The sequence below is a fragment of the Sus scrofa genome, chromosome 9 (assembly GCF_054392235.1).
Source record: "Sus scrofa isolate SSC_HxYL_T2T_F1_AM1 chromosome 9, Sscrofa_HxYL_maternal_Yorkshire_Landrace_v2.0, whole genome shotgun sequence".
Taxonomy (NCBI): Eukaryota; Metazoa; Chordata; class Mammalia; order Artiodactyla; family Suidae; genus Sus; species Sus scrofa.
The window spans coordinates 896,989-922,178 of record NC_139391.1 but is presented as its reverse complement, the minus strand read 5'-3'; the positions used below and the strand labels follow the sequence as shown (position 1 = coordinate 922,178).

Sequence of the window (25,190 nt, the reverse complement as noted above, 5' to 3'; positions counted from 1 at the left end):
AAGGAGCATCTCCATGAAATAAGAAGCTACAACAAAAGAATATTCAGAAACCAGAGAAAGCCCTTAAAAATCTAAAAAGTTTTTTTTTAATTAAACACAGGAGTTAGAAGATAAATTTGGAAAATGTTTTAGAAAACAGACCAAAATGACCAAAAGATGGAAATTGAAGTGAACAGATGAGGAAATTAAGGATCAGTCCAGGAGATCTAATATTTGAGTAACAAGAGCTCAAGCAAAAAAAAAAAGAAAGAAAAAAAAAGAATGGAAAATAAAAGAGCAGCAATTATCAAAGAGAAAATGAAATAATACAAATAAACCTCCCTGGGAGTAAAGAACACGAATTTCCAAATTGAAAGAGGCCATAGATTTCAGAGCAGAACTCGTGAAAAATGATCCATTCAATAATCACAAAATTTCAGAACACCGAGAATAAAGAGACAGATTGGTGACAGAACCTGGCAATGGCACAGGGCGGGCGGGAGGTCAGAGAGACACCCCCAAACCTACTGATTGCTATCAGTCTTACTGAGACTGGGACCGCTGGACACGACGCGTCTGATGAGGTAGTGCAAAGGCTTATAAGTGAGACCACAGGAAATACACTGCGCCACTTCCGAAGCGCTACTGTTTAACAATTTGCAGTTCCTACTGGGGCTCGGCTGTAAGAGCCCAACTAGAATCCATGAGGATGTGGGTTCGACCCCTGGCCTCACTCAGTAGGTTAAGGATCCGGTGTTGCCGTGAGCTGTGGTGTAGGCAGCAGACGAGGCTTGGATCCCGTGTGGCTGTGGCTGTGGGGTAGGCTGGCGGCTGTAGCTCCAGTTGGACCACTAGCCTGGGAACCTCCATATGCCACAGGTACAGCCCTAAAAACCAATTAACTAGAACTCAGTCAAACATAAATCTAAATGCTTTTTATTTCTATTGTTGTATTTTTGAGTACTAAAATTTTATTTGGTTTTTCTTTTATATCTTCTATTTCTACGCTGAGATGTTCTATCAAGGGAAATATTAAGAGTGAATCTTGCCGTTTTCGTGGTCATAAATACATTTTTATGGATTACTTTGTTGCCACCACCTGAAGAAAAAAGCCAATAGCAGGAATTTTTCTGGAGAAACAAAGAGCCCAGAAACACAGGCAATTTCCATGAATTTTGCAAAGTGACCCAAACTGACAAAACGTGTCCTGCACTAACAGCAAATGCTGATTGGACAGGTGGTCAGATGGATGGACGAACAGACGAATGGATGGATGGACGAAGGGACAAATGGACGGACGAATGGACGAATGGATGGATGGACGAACAGACGAATGAATGGATGGATGAAGGGACAAATGGACGGACGAATGGGCGGACGGATGGATGGACGAACAGACGAATGAATGGATGGACGAAGGGACAAATGGACGGACGAATGGCGAACGGATGGATGAACGGACGAACAGACGAATGAATGGATGGACGAAGGGACAAATGGATGGACGAATGGACGAACGGATGGATGAACGGACGAACGGACGGATGAATGAACACACACGTATGCATGTCTCTAGAGACGTGGAAAAGGGAGCAAACTGTCCACCCCCTTTAAAAGACACTAAAGAAGTGAGGCATCTAAAGCCATAATCTAACAGAAGAGCCCCGAAAAGTCAGGGTGAGGAACCGTTCCAGTGATGATAATGGAACAACGAGCCCCCACCGTCCGGCCCATGGGCCCTTCTGACAACACAAAGTGAGTAAGAGCTAAGAGGACTGTTTCCAGAAACACGGATGATATACACGGGATGAATACACTGCAGAGTCTCCCTTCGGTGCTCGGCCACAGCCACCGCATGCCAGCTCAAGCCAGAAGGGCTTCACTCTGCAAGTTCACGGCCAAGGCAGCCTTACTCTGAGGTCGGGCCTAGCTCCCCGGGTCTGGAGGACAGTCTCTGGGCACTGTGCTGCGTCTCCAAGCTGTTCTTTCAGCAGAGGGATGGCTGTCTCTTGCCCGGGTCTGGTGGACACATGAACAATCACCTGGGAGGCTGCGGACCAGGGAGAAAGCCGAAGGCCGAGCCGGCAGAGATTAGAAACCGACCTGGAGACACACCAAGCCACGCCCCCAGCAAAAACAGGGGACACTCTGCACCCAGGCGAGGATAGCTTCACTGTTAGCCTAAGCGATGGAGCGCTCATAGAATCAACGCCAACGAGCACAAGCCACCCTGGTTTAGATCACAGCAGGACAGCCAAGGTCTGATGAATCTACCTGCAACTGTTCCTTTATGTTAAAGAAGTTGCTCCCCGGCAACTCATGTAATAATCACCTGGGGCACCAATACAGTCACGTGATTTGTCTGGCATTTAACTCACAGGAGAATGTGTAAAAGAACTCCGGTTATCATATCCTTTTAACAGCGAACTCCTAACTAAACGACAACACACACAGAGGCGAATATAAATTTTAAGCTTCTGTAGATTAACAGAGTATTTGATATATCATCCTCAGTGAGCCATAAACTAAAGAAAAGACTATATGATCAATTTAGGTTCCAAACAACATTTTACAATGGAAAATAGACAAAGCAATTAAGGGCCCCTAAGGAATTCAATTCAGTTTTATACATTTAAGATAGGAGTTGGATTAAATTATATCAATTACTTGAGAACTGTGTACATTTCAAAGAGCATATTATTTTAAAACTGACCTAATTTACTAATGAAAGAACAAGAGGCTTTTCATCTCTCCTTTCCATAGAGGGTTTTTTCTTAAACAGTTCTGGGTTTCCTAACTCAGTGGTATAATACAATTTGACGTTTCCGGCTTTATCTGCTGAAACAAGATAACTCAGTAGCTATTGTGGAGGTAGATTTTCATTTCACCCAGACCACAGTCTTCTACAAAGTAAATTTCCTAACTTCGGAGAACTTAACAACCCTTCCTAATGAGAAACTCTTTCGGCAAAGCCAGGAATGAACCCCATGAAAGAAATTCTGCTCAAGCACGGTATAAACAGCTCCTTACTAAATAGCTTTTCTTGCAAACTTCAGTGCATTAGGTATGTTGCGTGCATATCTTTCTATCACTGTATATTTTGAAATAAAAAACATATAAAATTATACAGTCCTAAGTCAGATTCTATTTTACTTTTCATTTGTTTCAAATGTTTCACAACTTAGGTCTGTGCTATTGCAAGCCCCTCCAGAAGACTTAAATAGTATTAAAATACTGCTTTCAATTTAAAGGGCAAAATATCTGGAAAATTAAGGTCACAGTGTTAGAGAGTCTAATGGAGTATGGATTTCTGCTTGAAGTACTTCAACCAGAAACCTCAGCAATCTTAAATCTGTCTCTCCTGGATACTGGATATAATAAGTTTTAAAGCTTTGAATGAATTTTCAGAATGTTTCACATCTCTCATAACTTCAGAAAAAGATGCAACAGAGAAGCAAAAATAACCGTTTCTACAATAATAGAATTTTTATGCAGTACCAATAAGTTATAGAGCCTTTAAAACAAAAGATGAATGGGGGAAAAACGACAAGCACTGGGAGGTTTCTTCATAAGAATTTGTTCTTAGGTATAAGGTACTTTTTTAAAAGGCCGAGACATAGTAGATTATTTAACCCAAGATGTCATAAATGCTACAGAATGGTGATTGAATCAACTATTAGCTTTAAAATACAAGGTTTTCATTTCAGTTATGTGTACCACTAATATGGCTAATTCCACATCTACTATAAAGTTTATGCTATTTTTCCAGAGAAGGCACCGCCCGGGAAACACTGAAGGACCAAATACATGGAACATGCGCAACAATTGAACTAGGGAAATAATGCAAAGTACACTTCAAAAAATTTGCTTTTAAAATGCCCATTTAGGAGACGGGATTAAGATGGCGAAATAGAAGGACTGGAGCTCAACTGCTCTCCTAAAAACAACACAATTTACAACCAAATACGGAGCAATCTTCAACCAAATGGACTGGAAATTTTCAAAAAGATATCCTACTCCAGAAGACAAAGAAGTGGCCACATCAAGAGGTAGAAGGGGTGACTATGGGATATAAGCAACCCCACACCTCCTGAGTGGGAAGCCCCACAGACTGGAGAGTAACTGGTCCACAGAGACTCACCTACAGGAGTGAGAGTTCTGAGCCCCACACCAAACTCCCATGAATGGGGATCTGGCACAGGGAGAAAGAGCCCCCAGAGCACCTGGCATTGAAGGTCAGTGGGACTTGTGCACTGGAGCTCCAAAGGACGGGGGGAAACGGAGACCCCATTCTTAAAAGGCGCACACAGACTTTCACCTGCACTGGGTCCTGGGGCCAAGCAAAGTCTCCATAGGAGTCTGGGTTAAACCTGACTGCAGTTCTTAGAGGACCTGCTCAGAAAACAGGGGTGAATGTAGCTTGTTGTTGGGGAAGGACATTGGAAGCAAAGCTCTTGGGAATCTTTAGCAGCATGTCTTTCTCTGGAGGTGGGCATTTGGGGAAAGTATGGCCCCGCCCATCAGTGCTGAGAAGCCCCAGGGCAAATAACAACCCAGGTGGGATCACAGCCCCACCCATCAGTAAACAGACTGCCTCAAGACCCCCCAGGCAAACAGCCACCTCTAATATTACCCAGAGACAAAGCCCCACTCACCAGAGGGATAGGAATCAGCTCCACCTACCAGGGGGCAGGCATCAGCCCCTCCCATCAGGAAGCCTACAGGAAGCCCCCACACCAACTTCAGCCACAAGGGGGGCAGATGCCAGAAGTAAGAGAGGCTACAACTCTATTATCTGTAAAAAGGTCACTACATCAAAAATCTATAAAAATGAAAAGACAGAGAACTATAACTCAGATGAGGGAGGAAGGAAAAAACCGAGAAAAACAGCTAAGTGATCAGGAGATTCTCAGCCTCCAAGAAAAAGACTTTAGATTGTTGATGCTAAAGATGATGCAAGACACTGGAGATAAACTGGAGGCAAAGACGGATAACTTACAGGAAACACTGAGCAAAGAGATACAAGAAATAAAACTTGAGCAAGAAGAGATGCAGAATACAATAACTGAAAAAATTCATTAGAAATAGCTAACAGCAGAATACAGGAGGCAGAAGAACAAATAAGCAAGGTAGAGGATAGATTAGCAGAAGAGAAAAGAGGAAAGAGATTGAAAACAAATGAAGAGAGCCTCAGAGAACTCTGGGACAACATTAAAACGTACCAACATCCACCCTATAGGGGTGCCAGAAGGAGAAGAGAGAGAGAAGGGGACAGAAAAAATATTCCAAGAGATAATAGCTGAAAACTTCCCTCACATGGGAAAGGAACCACTCACTCAAATCCAGGAAACACAACGAGTACCACATAAAATAAACCCAAGGAGGAACACACCAAGACAAACATTAATCAAACTGACCAAAATTAAAGACAAAGAGAAAATCTTGAAAGCAGCTAGGTAAAAGAAACAAGTAACATACAAGGGAACCCCAATAAGGTTATCAGCAGATTCTTCAACAGAAACTCTGCAGGCCAGAAGGGAGTGGCATGATATACTTCACGTGATGCAAGGAAAAAACCTCCAACCAAGATGACTCTACCCAGCAAGGCTCTCATTCAGATTTGAAGGAGAAATCAAAACCTTCAAAGATAAGCAAAAGCTAAGAGAATTCAGCAACATTAAACCAGCTTGTTTGGTTTTGTTTTTGTCTTTTTACCAATTCTTGGGCCGCTCCCGCAGCATATGGAGGTTCCCAGGCTAGGGGTTGAATCGGAGCTGTAGCCTCTGGTCTACACCAGAGCAACAGCAACACGGGATCCGAGCCATGTCTGCAACCTACACCACAGCTCATGGCAACGCCAAATCGTTAACCCACTGAGCAAGGGCAGGGATCAAACCCACAATCTCATGGTTCCTAGTCGGATTTGTTAACCACTGCGCCACAACGGGAACTCCAACATTAAACGAGCTTTACAACAAATACTCAAGGAACTTCTCTAGGCAGAAAAATAAAGGCCACAACCAGAAACAAAAACACCACAAATGACAAGGCTCACCAGTAAAGGTATATGTACAGTAAAGATACGAAATCATCCATGCACAATTATGCCACCAAAATCAGAAATCATGAGAAGAGGAGGGTAGCAAGGCAGGACCCTGAGGATGCACTTGCAATTAAGAGACCAACAGCTTAAAACAATCTCATATATATAGACTCATATCAAAACTTCAGAATAACTGCAAACCAAACATCTACACTTGATACACAAACAAATAGGAAAAATCAACTCAAATAGTCATCAAACCACAAGAGGAGCGAACAGGAGTAGAAGGGAAGAGAAAAGAGCAACAAAAACAAATCCAAAGCAATTTAAAAAATGGCAATAAGAACATACATATCAATAATTACCTTAAATGTTAATGAACTAAACATCCCAACCGAAAGACACAGACTGGCTGAATGGACACAAAAACAAGACCCATGTATATGCTGTCTTCAAGAGACCCACTTCACTTCCAGGGACACGTACAAATGGAAAGTGAGAGGATGGAAGAAAATATTCCATGCAAACGGGGATCAAAAGAAAGCTGGAGTCACAGTACTCATATCAGACAAAATAGACTTTAAAATGAAGACTATTTTAAGGGACAAGGAAGGTCACTACATAATGATCAAAGGATCAATCCAAGAAGAAGATATAACAATTTTATTTTATTTTTATTTTTTTATTTTTTTGTCTTTTGCCATTTCTTGGGCTGCTCCCACGGCCTATGGAGGTTCCCAGGCTAGGGGTCGAATCGGAGCTGTAGCCACTGGCCTACACCAGAGCCACAGCAACGCGGGATCCGAGCCGCGTCTGCAACCTACACCACAGCTCACAGCAACACCAGATCATTAACCCATTGAGCAAGGGCAGGGACCAAACCCGCAACCTCATGGTTCCTAGTCGGATTTGTTAACCACTGCACCACGACAGGAACTCCAAAGATGTAACAATTTTAAATATCTATGCAGTCAACATAGGTTCACCACAATATATAAGGCAATTGCTAACAACCTTAAAAGGACAAATTGACAATAACACAATCTTAGTGGGGGACATTAACACCCCACTGACAGCAATGGACAGATCAACCAGACAGAGAATCAATAAGGAAACACAGGCCCTGAATGAAGCATTGGATCAGATGGACGTAATAGATATTTATAGGACATTCCATCCAAAAGCAACAGAATACACATTCTTCTCAAGTGCACACAGAACACTCTCTAAGATTGATCACATCCTGGGCTACAAATCCAACCTCGGGAACTTTAGGAAAATTGAAATCTTATCAAGCATCTTTTCCGACCACAATGCTATACAAATGGAAATCAACAAGAAAAAAACTGCAAAAAACACAAATACATGGAGATTAAGCAACATGCTACTAAACAACCAATGGATCACTGAAGAAATCAAAGAGGAAATTAAAAAATACCTAGAAGCAATTGAGAACTATGTCTAGATACTCATGTCGCAACAGAAGAAAGGGTGGGGGAAAAAACTGTAACTGCAATGTATACATCTAAGGATAACCTGACCCCCTTGCTGTACAGTGGGGAAAAAAAAAATACCTAGAAGCAAATGACAACAAAGATACGACACTCCAAAACCTGTGGGATGCAGCAAAAGCCATTCTAAGAGGAAAGTTTATAGCAATACGAGCCCACCTCAAGAAACAAGAAAAAGCTCAAATAAACAAGCTAACTTTACATCTAAAGCACCTAGAGAGAGAAGAACAGACAAGACCTAAAGTCAGTAGAAAGAAAGAGATCATAAAGCTCAGAGCAGAAATCAATGAACTAGAAACAAAGAAAACCATAGAAAGGATTGATGAAACAAAAAGCTGGTTCTTCAAAAAGATCAACAAAATTGATAAACCCTTAGCCAGATTTATCAAGCAAAAAAGAGAGAGGACTCAAATCAATAAAATTAGAAATGAAAAAGGAGAAATAACAACAGACATCACAGAAATACAAAGGATCATAAGAGACTACTATATGCAACTATATGCCAATAAAATGGAAAACATAGAAGAAATGGACAAATTATTAGAAAAGTACAATTTTCCAAGACTAAACCAAAATGAAATAGAAAATATGGACAGATCAATCACAAGTACTGAAATTGAAACTGGGATTAAAAAACTTCCAACAAACAAAATTCCAGGACCAAATGGCTTCACAGGTGAATTCTATCAAACATTTAGAGAAGAGCTAACATCTCTCCTTCTGAAACTATTTCAAAAAATTGCAGAGGAAGGGACACTCCCAAACTCATTCTATGAGGCCACCAACACCCTGATACCAAAATCAGACAAAGATACCACAAAAAAAAAAAAAAAGAAAATTACAGGCCAATTTCACTGATGAACATTGATGCAAAAATCCTCAACAAAATACTAGCAAACCAAATCCAACAATACATTAAAAGGATTGTACATCATGATCAAGTGGGATTTATCCCAGGGATGCAAGGACTCTTCAATATCCACAAATCAATCAGTGTGATACACCACATTAACAAACTGAAGAAAAAAAAACCATATGATCCTCTCAATAGATGCAGAAAAAGCTTTTGACAAAATCCAACACCCATTTCTTTCTTTCTTTCTTTCTTTTTTTTTTTTTTTTTGGTCTTTTTGCCTTTTCTAGGTCCACTTCTGTGGCATATGGAGGTTCCCAGGCTAGGGGTCGAATCAGAGCTGTAGCTGCCAGCCTATGCCACAGCCACAGCAACTCGGGATCTGAGCTGCATCTGCAACCTACACCACAGCTCACAGCAACGCCAGTTCCTTAACCCACTGAGCAAGGCCAGGGATCGAACCCACAACCTCATGGTTCCTAGTCGGATTTGTTAACCACTGCACCACGACAGGAACTCCCCAATACCCATTTCTGATTAAAAAAAAAAAAAAAGCCTTCAGAAAGTGGGCATAACGGGAACCTACCTCAACAAAATAAAGGCCATATACAACAAACCCAGAGCTAACATCATTCTCAATGGTGAAAAGCTGAAAGAATTGCCGCTGAGATCAGGAACAAGACAAGGATGTCCGCTCTTGCCACTACTATTCACCATAGTTTTGGAAGTCCTAGCCACAGCAATCAGAGAAGTAAAAGAAATAAAAGGAATCCAAATTGGAAAGGAAGAAGTAAAACTATTGCTATTTGCAGATGACATGATACTATACCTAGAGAACCCTAAAGACTCTACCAGAAAACTGTTAGAGCTCATCCATGAATTTGGCAAAGTCACAGGATACAAAATTAATACACAGAAATAGACAGCATTTCTCTACACTAACAATGAAAAAGCACAAAGAGAAATTAGGGAAGCAATCCCGTTTACCATCACATCCAAAAGAATAAAATACCTAGGAGTAAACCTACCTAAAGAGACAAAAGACCTGTACTCTGAAAACTATAAGACACTGATGAAAGAAGTCAAAGATGACACAAATAGATGGAAAGATATACCATGCTCGTGGATTGGAAGAGTTAATATTATCAAAATGACTATACTACCCAAGGCAATCTACAGATTCAATGCAATTCCTATCAAATTACCAAGGACATTTTTCACAGAACTCAAACGAAATATTTTAAAATTTGTTTGGAAGCACAAAAGACCCAGACTAGCCAAAGACATCCTGAAAAAGGAAAATGGAGCTGGAGGAATCAGGCTCCCAGACTTCAGACTATACTACAAAGCAACAATCATCAAAACTGTATGGTACTGGCACAAAGACAGAAACAGAGATCAGTGGAACAGGATAGAAAGCCCAGAATTAAACCCACGCACCTACAGCCAACTCATCTATGACAAAGGAGGCAAGAATATACAATGGAGAAGGGACAGCTTGTTCAATAAGTGGTGCTGGGAAAACTGGACAGCCACATGGAAAAGAATGAAATTAGAACACTCCCTAACACCATACACAAAAAGAAACTCCAAATGGATTAAAGACCTAGATATAAGACCAGACACTGTAAAACTCTTAGAGGAAAACACAGGCCAAACACTCTCTGACATAAACCACAGCAACATCTTCTCAGATCCACCTCTTAGAGAAATGACAGTAAAAACAAAAATTAACAACTGGGACCTAATCGAACTTCAAAGTTTCTGCACAGCAAAGGAAACCCTAAACAGAACGAAAAGACAACCCACAGAATGGGAGAAAATCTTTGCAAATGAATCAACTGACAAGGAATTCATCTCCAAAATTTATAAATGCCTTCTGCAGCTCCACACCAAAAAAACAAACAACCCCATCAAAAAATGGGCAGAAGATCCAAACAGACAGTTCTCCAAAGAAGACATACAGATGGCCAAAAAACACATGAAAAGATGTTCAACATCACTCATTATTAGAGAAATGCAAATCAAAACCACTCTGAGGTACCACCTTACACCAGCCAGAAGGGCCATCATCCAAAAGTCTACAAACAATAAGTGCTGGAGAGGGTGTGAAGAAAAAGGAATCCTGTTACTCTGTTGGTAAGATTGTAAACTGGTGCAACCTCTGTGGAAAACAGTATGGATATGCCTCAGAAAACTAAACATAGAACTACCATTTGATCCAGCAATCCCACTCCTGGGCATCTATCCAGAGAAAACCATGACTTGAAAAGACTCATGTACTCCAATGTTCACTGCAGCACTATACACAATAGCCAAGACATGGAAACAACCTCAATGTCCATTGACAGAGGAGTGGATCAAGAAGATGTGGTACATAGACACAATGGAATATTACTCAGCCATTATAAGGAATGAAATACCGGCATTTTTAGCAACAGGGATGGACCTAGAAATTATCATGCTAAGTGAAGTCAGCCAGACAATGAGACACCAACATCAAATGCCATCACTGACATGTGGACTCTGAGAAAAGGATACAATGAACTTCTTTGCAGAACAGATGCTGACTCGCAGACTTTGAAAAACTTATGGTTTCCAAAGAAGACAGTTTGGCGGGGGGCGGGGGGGGGATGCGCTGGGGGTGTGGGATGGAAATGCTATAAAATTGGATTGTGATGATCACTGTACAACTACAAATGTAATAAACTGAGTAATAAAAAATTTTTAACAAGTGACAACACTTTGAAGACAGAGGTAGAAATGGAAGAGGATCTCATGAAGAGCTGGTGGGAATCTGCATCAAACCAAAATCACGCAGATGATGGAAAACATTAAGGGGAGAAGGGGAAGGAGAAAGCTAAAGGCTGCAGTGAGACGCTTCCGTGGTGGCTCAGCGGTTCATCCATGAGGATTCGGGTTTGATCCCTGGCCTCACTCAGTGGGTTAACGATCTGGTGTTGCTATTGCTGCAGAGGTGGAGGCCGGTAGCTGCAGCTCCAATTCGACCCCTAGCCTGCAAAACTCCATATGCCGAGGGTATGACCCTAAAAAGAAAAAAAGAGGGGGAAAAAGGTACTAAAAATAAATAAAATAAAATAAAATAAAATGCTCATTTAAGGAAGTTCCCACTGTGGCTCCGTGGTAACGAACCTGACTAGAATCCATGAGGATACAAGTACAATCCGTGGCCTCGCTCGGTGGGTTAAGGATCAAGTGTGGCCGTGAGCTGTGGTGTAGGTCACAGATGCAGCTCAGATCCCCAGTTGCTACGTCTGTGACGCAGGTGGGCAACTGCAGCTTCTCTTCAACCGTTAGCCTGGGAACTTCCATATGCCACGAGTGCAGCCCTAAAAAGCAGAAGGATAGATAGATAGAGAGAGAGAGAGAGAGAGAGAGAGATGGATGGATGGATGGATGGACGGACGGACAGACAGAATGTTCATTTAAAACAGTGGCTCTCAACAAGAGGTGATTTTACCCTCCGGGGGACACCTGCAACATCTGGGGACGTTTTTAGTTGTCACAACTGGGTGAGTGCTGCTGACATCTAGAGGGTAGAAGCCAAGGATCCTTATAAATACCTACAGTGCCTGGGACTGCCCACAGAAAGAACTATCCAGCCCAAACCGTCAGCAGTGCCAAGGGTGAGAACCCTTGATCTAAAACAACACCAAGCACACAATCAGAGGCACCTGAACAATGAACAAATAGCTTCTGAATAAGTGAATGAATCTTAATAAGCAAAATGATTTCACTTCTATTTTTTACAGCTTCTTATTATCTCTATCAATCTGATTCTGCCTGACAGAGACTCTATTTCCATTCTCAAGATCTTCAGCTGTTCATTCACCAGATTGCCCTATCATGTCACATACACGACCAACTGAAAGCACATGTCCATTAAGGATCCTGTCCCATGACACGGTTCTGAGGGAAAGCAAAGGGGGGACACTGCACTGACCATCTGACTGTCCTTCAAATCAGCAGATGAAAACGCTACTAAATGCCTTCGGCCATTAAGAGCTCAAAAACATATGCAGTTTTTTAACTACTGGAATCAAAACACAATTATTTGGCCACACTGGTTGATAAACCAAAGTATTTCAAACTTATATGTCAAGCCTAAGGAATTAAAATAAAAAGTCTTCAGCAAATACTCATCACGTCCAGAGTGTAACTAGGAAAGGCCCACGTGATCTTCCTTCACAGAAATTCACAATTTCCAAGTCAAAACAACCTTAAATTTTTAATTTTTTTAATATATTTTCTTTGCTTTTGAAATATCATTGTTTTATTAACAAAATAACACAAGATGTGGCACTTGGCTATTTCCCATGTAAGGATCCTGGAAAGAAACTGCCCACAGGTTTTTCATGTACTAATATGATGTGATTCTTTTGGTAATTTTTTCTTTTTTATTTATTTATTTGTAAATGATTTTTATTTTTTTGTTGTTGTTGTTGTTCTTTTTTTTATTTCCCCAATACATTAAAAACTGTCACTGTGTGCAGACGACATGATACTATATATAGAAAACCTTAAGGACTCAACCCAAAAACTACTTGAACTGATCAACAAATTCAGCAAAGTAGCAGGATATAAGACTGACATTCAGAAATCAGTCACATTTCTGTATACTAAAAATGAAATATTAGAAAAGGAATACAAAAATACAACACCTTTTAAAATTGCGAGCCAAAAAATCAAATGCCTGCGAATACACCTGACCAAGGAGGCGAAAGACTTGTATGCTGAGAACTTTAAAACATTAATCAAGGAAATTAAAGAAGATGTAAAGAAATGGAAAGATAATCCATGCTCCTGGGTTGGAAGAACTAATATTGTAAAATGGCCATAGTACCCAAAGCCATCCACAGATTCAATGCAGTCCCTCTCAAATTACCCATGACATTTCACAGAACTAGAACAAACAATCCAAAAATTTATATGGAACCACTAAAGACCCAGAATTGCCAAAGCAATGCTGAGGAACAAAAACCAAACAGGAGGCATAACTCTCTCAGACTTCGGGCAATACTACAAAGCCACAGTCAAGACAGTGTGGTACTGGTACCAAAACAGACATACAGGCCCATGGAACAGAATAGAGAGCCCAGAAATAAACCCTGACACCTATGGTCAATTAATCTTTGACAAGGGAGGCAAGAACGTAAAATGGGAAAATGAAAGTCTTTTCAGCAAGCATTGCTGGGAAACCTGGACAGCTGCATGCAAAGCAATGAAACCAGAACACACCCTCACACCATGCACCAAAATAAACTCCAAATGGCTGAAAGACTTAAACAGAAGACAAGACACCATCAAACTCCTGGAAGAGAACATAGGCAAACACTCTCTGACATCAACCTTACAAATGTTTTCTCCGGTCAGTCTCCCAAAGCAACAGAAATAAAAGCAACAGTAAACCAATGGGACCTCATCAAACGGACAAGCTTTTGCGCAGCAAAGGAAACCAAAAGGAAAACAGAAAGACAACTTACAGAATGGGAGAAAATCGTTTCAAATGATGCAACTGACAAGGCTTAATCTCTAAAATATACAAACAACTTGCACAACTCAACAGCAATCTTAAATTCTTTAAACTCTAGAGTCCCCAAGTTATCTAACATGAAAAGTGCCTCCAAAGAGGAAATCAGGTTTTTATGGTTTTTTTAATCCAGATTTCCATGTGTCCTTAACTGGTACCTATTTAGAGATATACCTTTCAATTAACAAATGCCGAAAATAATGATTGTCCCCCAAAAGAAGAATTTGAATGTACTTTCCTTGTAACTGAAAAAGTCATTGCTTTCACTGTATGCACAATAACTCTGTAAAAAAGCAAATGATGTGGCCAAAGAGGCAGAGCCTCTGATGACCCATTTACAGGGAATCGGATATTAGCCAAGGGTTAAAATTTAAGAACAACAGACCCAGTCATAAAGACATGAAATTTCTAAATTATTTCTTTTTACAGAACCTACCATTTAGAGGAGGGGAAAAGTGAATATAACTGAAAGAGACTTATAAAGAAATGATTCGAGCCCAAACAATAATGTTAAATGAATTACAAATACTAAATCAGTCATAAATACTCACACATTATTCTGTAACTATACTTTGCTTTACTTGTCCTTGGAGACAAATGTTTCTTTGACAAATCCTGTATATTTAAATATTGCCTGAGATAATGTTATTTCAATCTTTAAAAACACCCTAAGAATTACATCAACTAAAGCCCTGACATGGTCCTATAGTCATGAATGAAGAACCATCTAAAAGCTGCTCAAATGTTTATTCAGACAGAAATAAAGGCACAACTTCTCAAAGGGAAACGGGTTTTAATAAAAACTTACACACAGAAAGTTGTCCACAAGAGGGATGCATCCAAATGGAACGATAAATACGGAAATTCTAAGTGGGAGCCATGTGTACCTGGAAAACGCAAAACAACCGAAGTGAGTCCATCATCCAAACACGCTGCCCAACCTACTTCTCCCCCCAGGTCAGCAGCGGGAGAGGGTGCTGATTTGCTGTGTTCGTTCATTTTCACAGCTAAATGAGCATGCAAGCCTTCAAAAGCGAGGCAAAAATGGAAATGACAACACCATTTATGAATCCAAAGTAATCTTTGTAAGCCAGTGTCAGTGAAGTGGGCAAAAAGACAATAAACACGCCAAGGAAGTGGTATCTCTGTAAGAATGGCAGAACCTAGGACTACAGACGTTACAAAGGATTTCTGCCTGTATCAGTCCCTTGGTGCATTTGTTTAGAGACTAACAGCCTTCCAAGAGCAATCTGGCATTCAACAACTAACTCATAAACTCCTTCCAAAATTTCCGATTTAGAGCTTACCACACGCAAGGGACTGTGTTAGGCGCAGGGAGAGAAGCAGAGACTCATTCATCACAGACTTTGGCCTCAAGATGTTTCAAGTCTAGTTGGGAAGCTAAGACAGGACCAGAAATAACTTCAAAACAAGATAAGAGGAGTTCCTGTTGTGGCTCAGTGGTAACGAATCTGACTAGCATCCATGAGGATGCAGGTTCGATCCCTGGCCTCACTCAGTGAGTTAAGGATCCGGCGTTGCCGTGAGCTGTGGTGTAGGTCACAGATACAGCTCAGATCTGGCGTTGCCGTGGCTTGGTGGAGGCCGGCGGATACAGCTCCAACTGGACCCCTGGCCTGGGAACCTCCCTATGCCACAGGTGTGGCCCTGGAAAAAGACAAAAAGACCAAAAAAAAAAAAAAAAAAAAAAGGAAGAAAGGGTGAAGTACCTAAAAAGCAGTAAAAAGAGTCATAAGCAGTCAGAAGAAGAAGCAGTGATTTCCAGCTGGGTGGTCAGCGAAGGCGTTGACATTAGATGCTGACTTCTGAGATGGGTCTGGAAGTACAACTTGTGACCTAGACAGTCTCAGCAGGCGACTGTAGGGAAGAGAAATGATGCACCTGAACGTGGACCTGTGAGAAAGCACCTGTGCTCATCCAGAAATTCTACTGGCTAATGGAAAGTCCTGCAGAAGCGGAGGAATTAAAGCTCCAGTGGGATACTGAGACTGGGATCAGTTTGGGAGGGCTGACACGTCTGGACCTCACCGGGTAGCCGGAGAGCTGGTGAAGGTTTCTGAGCAGGAAAAAAGCATCATCAAAGTTGTGCTTTAGAAAACTCCATCCAGCAGTAATTGAAGTAACTGAACATCCATCAAATGCAGATGACAGAGCGCAGTGAATATAACGTAAGCCTGCAGGAATGCAGGAATTCTTTTATAAAAATGTAATTTATATGCATCTTTTCAGTAACACAGCTCCATAAACTGTCTTGCCCATAGACTAGTACCTAATTACATAAGCATCTAAAAAGGTCATAAGGCCTATAAAGTGATATCACAAAGCCTCTTGCCTCTGCCTGGAAATCCTTCCACCCCCGTTCCCTTCCGGTAAACTCCTTAGCCTGTAGGTCTCAGTTTAAATGTCACTTCCTCAGAAAGGCCTTTTGTAATCACTACTCCAAATTACGTCTCCCTGGTTCTTTCTCTTCCAAATGAATTTGCACATTTTCTTTACAGCACTTACCACAACTTAGATATTTGGTCAGTAGCTGATGAAAATCTCTCTCTCCCACTAGATGGCGGGATGAAGGACCATCCCACTTTTGCTCAGCATCCTGTTCGCCAGAGCCTGAAACAGTACAACGCATGGGGACACTTACAAATATTTGGTCTGAAGAATGAATGAATGAATGAATGAATGAAGAGAAGAGACTTTAGTTCACTGCTACAACGCCCTTCTCCGCTAAATGGACTACTGGCAAAGATACTCGCTTTCGAAGATGAAATTGAAAGAAATACTAAATTTCAACCTAGAAAGAGGCCAAATTCCTAACTTCTAAAATCAGAATAAAATCTCTGTCTTCTAAAATCCAGACAGAAGGCTACAGTTCTGTAAGGAAAACCTCAAATCCTCAAGCCCAAACATACATTTCTACTTCTCGTATCTTTATAAAAATAATTCACACAGCAACTACTAAGTGAACTGGAGTAGGAGGGGAGTCTGAGTACAGAGTTAGCCTGTGTCAGATGTAAAAAGGTGACTGTGTACTGGTGACTCCCCGATCCACGCGCTTCACGTGAGAGCCTCAGAAAGACCGTCGACATTCAACAGCAAAGACCTGCTGTTTACCTAAATCATCACTGGAGGTGACAAAACCCTCAGAGAAAGATGCCTGCACCCTAAAAGGACAAAAGACAAAAAGAAAACAAAGATGCCTATAACATTCTTCGCAAGGAATTTAATTCCACATAATAAACGTAGCTTTGAATCACAAGCTGCTTGTACCTCTGACCTCCAGGCCACAGCGGGCTGGAACACTCTCTCCACGGAGCAATAACCTGGTAGAAGACTAGCAAGGCAATGAACCTTGAGCCACAGGGTCTAGAGAAGGCCAAAGGCGCTGCTCATTCAACATGTGGCACTTTGGGTCTTGTTGCGAGATGCAGACCTTTACAATAGTTCGAAAAATCACCCAGCTCATGAATCTACGCCAACTAGGAAGACCTAACCAACCATCAGTAAGGAATCAGAGACTCTGGCAGCATCCTGCAAATGCTGAGCTAACTCAGCCAATGAACTGAGTTCCTACAGCAAAAGGGGAGACATGATCCCATCATTCTCTGGGGGCTGCCTGCGCCCCTACATTTTGCAAATCCGATGCGCTATATACATTTGAAGTGAAAAGGAATAAAGATCAGCACAGCTTTGTTCAGGGAGGTTGTCAGTTTTGTTACAAGGAGACACCTGCATTCCCCAAATCACTACACCACGGGAAAATTACACAATAGAAAACACAGGCCTTACGGGGGAAAATGCTGTTAGGGACCCAACACTCAGACACGACTCAGCATGTGGAATCTTAAAAAAGGATACAAGTGAATTTATTTGCAGATCAGAAACAGACTCACAGACTTTGAAAAACTCATGGTTATCAAAGGGGGTGGGCGGGGGTGGGGAGGGATGGACTGGGGTTGGCACTGCCATGTGCACCCCGAGCTCCCTGGGGCCCTGCTGTCGAGCACAGGGAACGCTGCCCAAGACGCCGTGACCATCCGGGGCGGGGGGAGAGAATCAGAGAGGATGGACGGGTGCCCACGCGTAACTGAACCGCTCTGCTGTCCAGCAGAAATGACCCCAAGCATGTAAATCAACTTTACTTCAATAAAACTTAAAAATAGGCAAAAACGTTGTCAGAGACACACACAAAAGATGGGAAATCAATAAAAACGGTAGCACAGTTTTATACACGTTAAATCATTAGGAAAATACATAAACGTGCACCTTACCTTGAAAAAGACCTTGGAGTTCCCGTCGTGGCGCAGTGGTTAACGAATCCGACGAGGAACCATGAGGGTGCGGGTTCGGTCCCTGCCCTTGCTCAGTGGGTTAACGATCCGGCGTTGCCGTGAGCTGTGGTGTAGGTCACAGACGCGGCTCAGATCCCGCGTTGCTGTGGCTCTGGCGTAGGCCGGTGGCTACAGCTCCGATTCCACCCCTAGCCTGGGAACCTCCATATGCCGCGGGAGCGGCCCAAAGAAATAGAAAAAAGACAAAAAAAAAAAAGAAGAAGAAGAAAAGAAAGAAAGAAAGAAAAGAAAAAGACCTGAGTGTGCTTGTGGCTGAGAGGGTTTGAAAGGTTGTAGCTTGAGAATCAATTAAGTGGTGGAAAGGCGACCTGCCATCAGGGAAAGGTGAGGGTGGGCGTGGCCCGTCCCGTGGCCACGGCGGCAGCTGGCAGGCAGGTGGGTTGGCACACATCTGCGCAGTGTGCCCGTTTATGGCCCACTTCAAACACGTGTGATATTCCGTGTTCACCTGTGCTTCTTGCTGACAAAATTGTGCGTAAGTAAAGATGAAATTCATTTATGTTCAAATTGTTTCCTAATATACCAACCATGTTGCAACAAATTTGAATTTTCAAAACAATTGTTAACAGTAGAACTGACCGTCCATATAGTATGGCTATTTATTTATTTATTTACTTATTTATGTATTTTGTCTTTTTAGGGCCGCTCCTGCGACATATGGAGGTTTCCCAGGCCAGGGGTCTAATCAGAGCTGAAGCTGCCGGCCTACACCACGGCCACAGCAACACAGGACCCGAGCCGCATCTGCGACCTACACCACATCTCACGGCAGCGACGGATCCTTAACCCACTGAGCGAGGCCAGGGATCGAACCTGTATCCTCATGGATCCTAGTCCGGTTCGTTAACCGCTGAGCACAAAGGGAACTCCCAGTATGGGTATTTAGAATCAAACAAGGCCAACTGCATACTGCAATCATTTCCCACTGCTCAAAGGTCTCAAGCTCACAAGTTTCTGAAGAGTCACAGAGTCTCCAAGAGAAAAAAAAATCTCGGAGTTCCCGTCATGGCTCAGTGGTTAATGAATCTGACTAGGAACCATGAGGCCCTGCTCTGCAGGTTAAGGACCCGGCATTGCCGTGAGCTGTGGTGTAGGTTGCAGACGCGGCTTGGATCCCTCGTTGCTGTGGCTGTGGTGTAGGCTGGCGGCTACAGCTCCGATTCAACCCCTAGCCTGGGAACCTCCATATGCTGTGGGTGCGGCCCTAGAAAAGACAAAAAAATAAAAATAAAACATTTTTTAAAAAAAGAAAAAAAGAACAAAATCTTAATTCCTAAACGGATTGTATAAACCATATGGCCAAACTTTAGACAATGTTGAGGTCTGCTTGGCTCCGTGAAAGTACAGTCTTCTTCATGAAATAATGTCCTTTAAAGCAGTACATGCAGAGTGAGGACGTAAAATCTAAGCATCACTGGCACACACGGCATTTGACCAGCCCTAGCTGGCCGTGCATTCCAGACCTTTTCCCACCATCAGCACACACCTCCTCGCATTTCCCCCCATCTCGAGCAGCCCTTAGGCTGATAACCGAGGCATAAAGCCCACAGACTGGAGAGGCTGCATCCACAGCCTCAGCAACGGCACAGCTCCTGCGCTTGGCACTGGTTCCCAGGTTGGTATCGCAGGAGCGCCCGTGTAGGGAGCACAGTGTTTGTGAACAGGTCTCATTTCGCGGGTTTTAATTAGGGACATCTGACCCCCAGGAGAAATGTCCGAGGCTCTACTTAAAGCATTTCTGGAGCACGATCTACTCCGCAGGAGTAACTGTAGGCGGCGAGGGCGCTCGGTTCAGTGATTTACACAAAATAGGAGCTTCCTTAATTTCTACTGGAGACATGTTAGCTAAACCTATGGATCTGTTTTGCTATTTATCCAAAATAATTTTCACCCCAAAATATTAAATTCCATTTTCAAAAGCAAGAGAGTCATCAGTCACCACTAGTCAAAGACTATTTTCATTTGTTTTTAAATTACTGTGAATAAGGAGTTCCCGTCATGACACAGTGGTTAATGAATCTGACTAGGAACCATGAGGTTTCGGGTGCCATTCCTGGCCTCGCTCAGTGGGTTAAGGATCCGACGTCGCTGTGGCTGTAGCATAAGCCGGCAGCGGAAGCTCCGATTCAACCCCTTAGCCTGGGAGCCTCTATATGCCGCAAGAGCAGCCCTAGAAAACGCAGAAAGACCAAAAAAAAAAAAAATTACTGTGAATGAGATGATTGCTATAAAAAACTGGAAGAGTCCAAAGGGTATAAAATACAAATAAAAGCCCATAGCATCCCCATTTTTCATCTCAGAGAGAACTCGTTTTAATGGTTCTTGTGTAATATTCTAGAAATTTTCTATGAATTTATGTAAGGCTAAATTATGTATTATTTTTAGTAAGGTCATACCATGTTCTCATATAACTTACTTTCCCCATAAATATTATAGCCTGGCTTTTTTTCCATTATCAGTACATGTACTTAGAGAACTTTTATTTTAGTGGCTATATAATATTCCAAGGTATACAAGCACCTTAAGTTATTTAACAAACTCACATCAAGTAAATTGCTCTCAAATTGTTTCTGCTATAAGCGATGCTATAAGCAACACTCCATGACATACACCTTTGTACCCTAAGATAAATGTATTTGTAAAATATATCCTTAGAAGTAGCACTACACAGATAACATGTATGAGCATTTACAATTCTGATAAACTCCAACCCGTCCTCAAAAAGGGCATGAAGGAGTTCCCACTGTGGTTCAGCAGGTTAAAAACCTGACATAGTCTCTCTGAGGATGCAGGTGTGATCTCCGCCCTCGCTCAGTGGCTTAAGGACCTGGCGTTACCGGAAGCTGTGGTGCAGGTCGCAGATGCAGCTCTAATTCAACCCCTGGTGCGGGAATTTCCCCATGCCACAGGTACAGCCGTGAAAGGATGGACAGATGGATGGATGGATGGAAGGAAGGCTGGATGGATGGAAGGCTGGATGGATGGATGGGTGGATGGATGGGTGGATGGAAGGAAGCCTGGATGGATGGATGGATGGATGGATGGATGGATGGATGGATGGATGGAAGGCTGGATGGAAGGAAGGCTGCATGGATGGATGGGTGGATGGATGGATGGGTGGATGGATGGAAGGAAGGCTGGCTGGGTGGATGGATGGAAGGAAGGCTGGATGGATGGATGGGTGGATGGATGGAAGGCTGGATGGAAGGAAGGCTGGCTGGGTGGATGGATGGAAGGAAGGCTGGATGGCTGGATGGATGGCTGGCTGGGGATGGATGGATGGAAGGCTGGATGGAAGGAAGGCTGGATGGATGGAAGGCTGGATGGATGGATTGGTGGATGGATGGAAGGCTGGATGGATGGATGGGTGGATGGATGGAAGGAAGGCTGGATGGATGGCTGGATGGATGGATGGAAGGCTGGATGGAAGGAAGGCTGGATGGAAGGAAGGCTGGATGGATGGAAGGCTGGATGGATGGATGGGTGGATGGATGGAAGGAAGGCTGGCTGGGTGGATGGATGGAAGGAAGGCTGGATGGATGGGTGGATGGATGGAAGGAAGGCTGGCTGGGTGGATGGATGGAAGGAAGGCTGGATGGATGGGTGGATGGATGGAAGGAAGGCTGGATGGAAGGAAAGGATCTAACAATGCCTCTTTCATCGCATCCTTTCCACCCTTTGGTATTTTCAAAGGTTTTCATCGTTGTTGATCTTACAGATAAAAAATGGCATCCCATTTTAATTCCTACCTCTTATAAGACTGTTATCTTTTCCAATTTTTATTTTTCCATTAAATGTTTGTTCACATGGATTACCCATTTTATACTGGGTTGCTCATATTTTCTCGTTGATTTTTTAGTGATCCCTGGATATTAACAACAGCAATCCTTCTTCTGTCAAACATCTTGCAATTATTCTTCTCCACTTGAGTATCTGTTCATTGATTCTTACCGTGGCGATTTTGCCAAGCAAAGGCCCTCACTTTTTACGAGGCCACACGATTACTCTTCTCCTTAATGGTCTCTGGGTTTACAGTTACACTTGGGAAGACCTTCGCTGTCCCGATTATAAAACTATTTGCTCTTATTTTCTCCTTCAAGTAATAATTAATAGGCAATTTCACCTGAGTGCTTACTCAGAGCCAGACACTACTCTGAGCACTCCACACACGCGACTGCATCGGCTCTTCCCAGCCAGCTTAGGCAGTGGGGAGGGTCATTACTGTCGTGATACAGATGGAGACTGTGGCAACGGAGGAGGTTTAAAATGACCCGAGGCTACCCAGCTGGGATGTGGCAGTGCCAGGACTCCGGCCAGTAAGTGCATCAACCTCGAGCTACGTCTGCGGATTTTCTCCGACTCTCTCCACTAAGAAAGAGTTCACACACCTCCACGTACCTTTATCTCGTCCATCTTCCTCACCTTGTATTTGTCATTTAATTACTTTTTTCATTATTGGCTGTACAGCCTTTATACTTACTTCTGTTTTCATACGATACATAATTATTGAGATCTGACTCAGTTCCATATCTAAGTGGATTCCACACACCCTACCAAGCCTTTCATACCCCTGCTTCTCCAGCCCCCGTTCTTTCTCCTTGTTTATCATTTAGCAGACTAATTTCACTCATGGGGCAGTTTTCGGGAACTAGATCTTCGAACGTTTGAGAATAGCAGGTTACCTTTATGCACAAGCCACTGCTAGACTGTTACCGAGATATCTGAGGCCAGTCTGATCATCCCCCAAGGGTAACTGGCTTTTTCTGCCTGGAGGCTGTAAGGCCCCTTTCTTAACCGTGAAGCACCTGGCTTCACTAATACGTGCTTGCTGGGCATTGATCCCCGTCTCCACTTCTCCTGGAACTGTCTGTCCTTTGGGTCTACAGATCATGACTTTCCTGCGTCTCTGAAGGTTTTTTCTCCTAAACATATGGAGATAGATAGATAGATAATATGTGCGTACATATGTGTGTGTGTTTTTTCTGCTCATTTGTTCTGCTCTCTTTACTAGGCACACCAATAATGCATATATGTTGGATCTTCTCCGCCTGCCTTTGTGACCTATGTTATATTAGACAGAACTTTTAGCCACACACTCATGGCAGAAGCCTACCTCGAACTGGCTTAGATAAAAGGAACGTGCTGAAAGGACACCAGAGTACCTCACAGAACTCCAGAAAGTGCACGAGCAGCTGGCCCGTAGGATAACTAGAAGCAGGGCTTTGAACACCACCGCCAGGCCTGTCTATCTCAACCAGGAGTGTGTCTCTCATCTTGTCTTTCTTCTTCTGCGTGTTGACTTGGCTCCTCCTATCACAGACTAACTAACCTCCTTCGCGAGGCCGGAAACAAGGCCGCCAAGAGCTCCAAAGTCTCCCATCCTGTGGTTCTCACCACTAGTGAGTGACTGCCCTGATTTCCTGAATTCCAACTGTGAAAAATTCTATGTTCCCTTCAAATTATGTCAGTGACTATAGAGGTATTTTTCTGGAATTTGTTTCCCCAAGTAATTCTTAATCTGAAATGATGCTTCGAGTTAAGCACTTTAGCCAACTCTGGCTTGCTAACTTACTGCTTATTCATTTCTGTTCATTTGATTCTGGCCACCTTACACAAAGCTCACTGTCTTCTTCCCCTTACTTCCTCACAGGTTAGGAGTCAAGTGTAAACGGAAACTGCTTCCTTGGCCTGATTTCTCCCTCCGCTCTAAGAAACGGAACTGGCTCCCTTGGAAACTCTCCCGTTTTCTCATGGCCTGACCCAACTTAAAGGACAGCCCCGTTTCACTGAAGTGTGCATCGCTAACAATCTAGAGACGTAGTATCAGGTTTTAGCATCTTCCTTTGATTCGATCCATAAACTTCAGACACTAGCCCCTACCTTGGAACTTAGCCCTTTCCTAGTTTCATCAGTTTTTCTTTGGTTTTCATTCTGTTGGTGACTTTAACTTTGTTCCATGATAAGAACTAGTGAACATGCCTTTACTTTTCTAAAATCTTCTGAATGTTTAAAAGTAACGGTCACTATGAGAATTCTACTTTGGGAAATTTACAATCATTCACTCATAAAGCATGCGTGGAACGCCACCGACGCGCAAAGAACTGTGAGAGCACTAAAGATAAGTCGGTCGAGAAAGTCGAAAGAGTTCCAGTCCTCTTGGAGCTTATGTTACAGTGAGGAACATGGGCATTTAAACAGATAATCGCAGGAAGGATAGATCAATAAGTCAGTGAAAAGGCAGCTGCTATAGCAGAGATTAGACAGAGTGCCCAAGAGGTATGGATTAAATTATTTAGCTAGAAACTCTCTGAGTTGCTTCTCAGTATGGGGAGAGTCAGACGTCTCCTTGAAGCCAATTGTATTTATTTTGTAAAGTCACGAAGTTGCCTCTCTTCGTGACAGACTGCAAAATGAGGAAGTACCCACAATCTATGAGAGCATAAGAGGACCTTTCCTGGGCACCCAACTTAAAATTACCTTTCTTGTTGGTATGCAAAGCCAAGAGGCCTTCTGAAGGGAGGGTTCACTGGGATGCAAAGGTAGGGAAATCTGTTGGGGTCCATTTGACATGGAACCTACCAAAGTCGTCTGGTGAGAAGGGATGCAAATGGTACCGAAAGAGTACCTCAGCTGTCTGAGTCGGTGGCCCAAGCTCAAGCCCTCTCAAGGGTTTATGCAGAAAAGGTGACGCTAGCCCAGCCTGTAACCATAATCCAAGATCATGCTTTGAGGGATGAGAAGTGAATATATGAATGAAACTAATGGCACCTCCTGCAGCTGGAGCAGGTCAGCACAATGCAACAGAGAATCTGCCCCTTTGGGACGGGCAGGACCAGCCTTCAACACCTACGGCCTTTTTCAGCATCAGCCATGCTGTACTTAT

At 42.8% G+C, this 25,190-nt stretch overlaps 1 protein-coding gene across 37 annotated transcripts in view; it reads right to left on the bottom strand.

Annotated features, from left to right (window-relative positions):
• STK33 (serine/threonine kinase 33) overlaps positions 1-25,190 on the bottom strand; it is a 151,433-nt gene that overhangs the window by 99,431 nt on the left and 26,812 nt on the right. For 2 of the 37 annotated variants that reach the window (XM_084974881.1, XM_021062262.2), the window contains exons 1-3: positions 16,464-16,563; positions 15,668-15,815; positions 14,746-14,824 (exon numbers count right to left, since the gene is read on the bottom strand). The exons of 33 other annotated variants lie outside the window; for them this stretch is intronic. The gene's annotated coding sequence lies outside the window, so the exon portion shown is untranslated. Of the gene's footprint in view, positions 1-14,745; positions 14,825-15,667; positions 15,816-15,986; positions 16,133-16,463; positions 16,569-18,226; positions 18,449-25,190 lie in introns of those variants that run through there. 2 more of the 37 variants (XM_084974878.1, XM_084974886.1) reach the window with 2 other exon arrangements.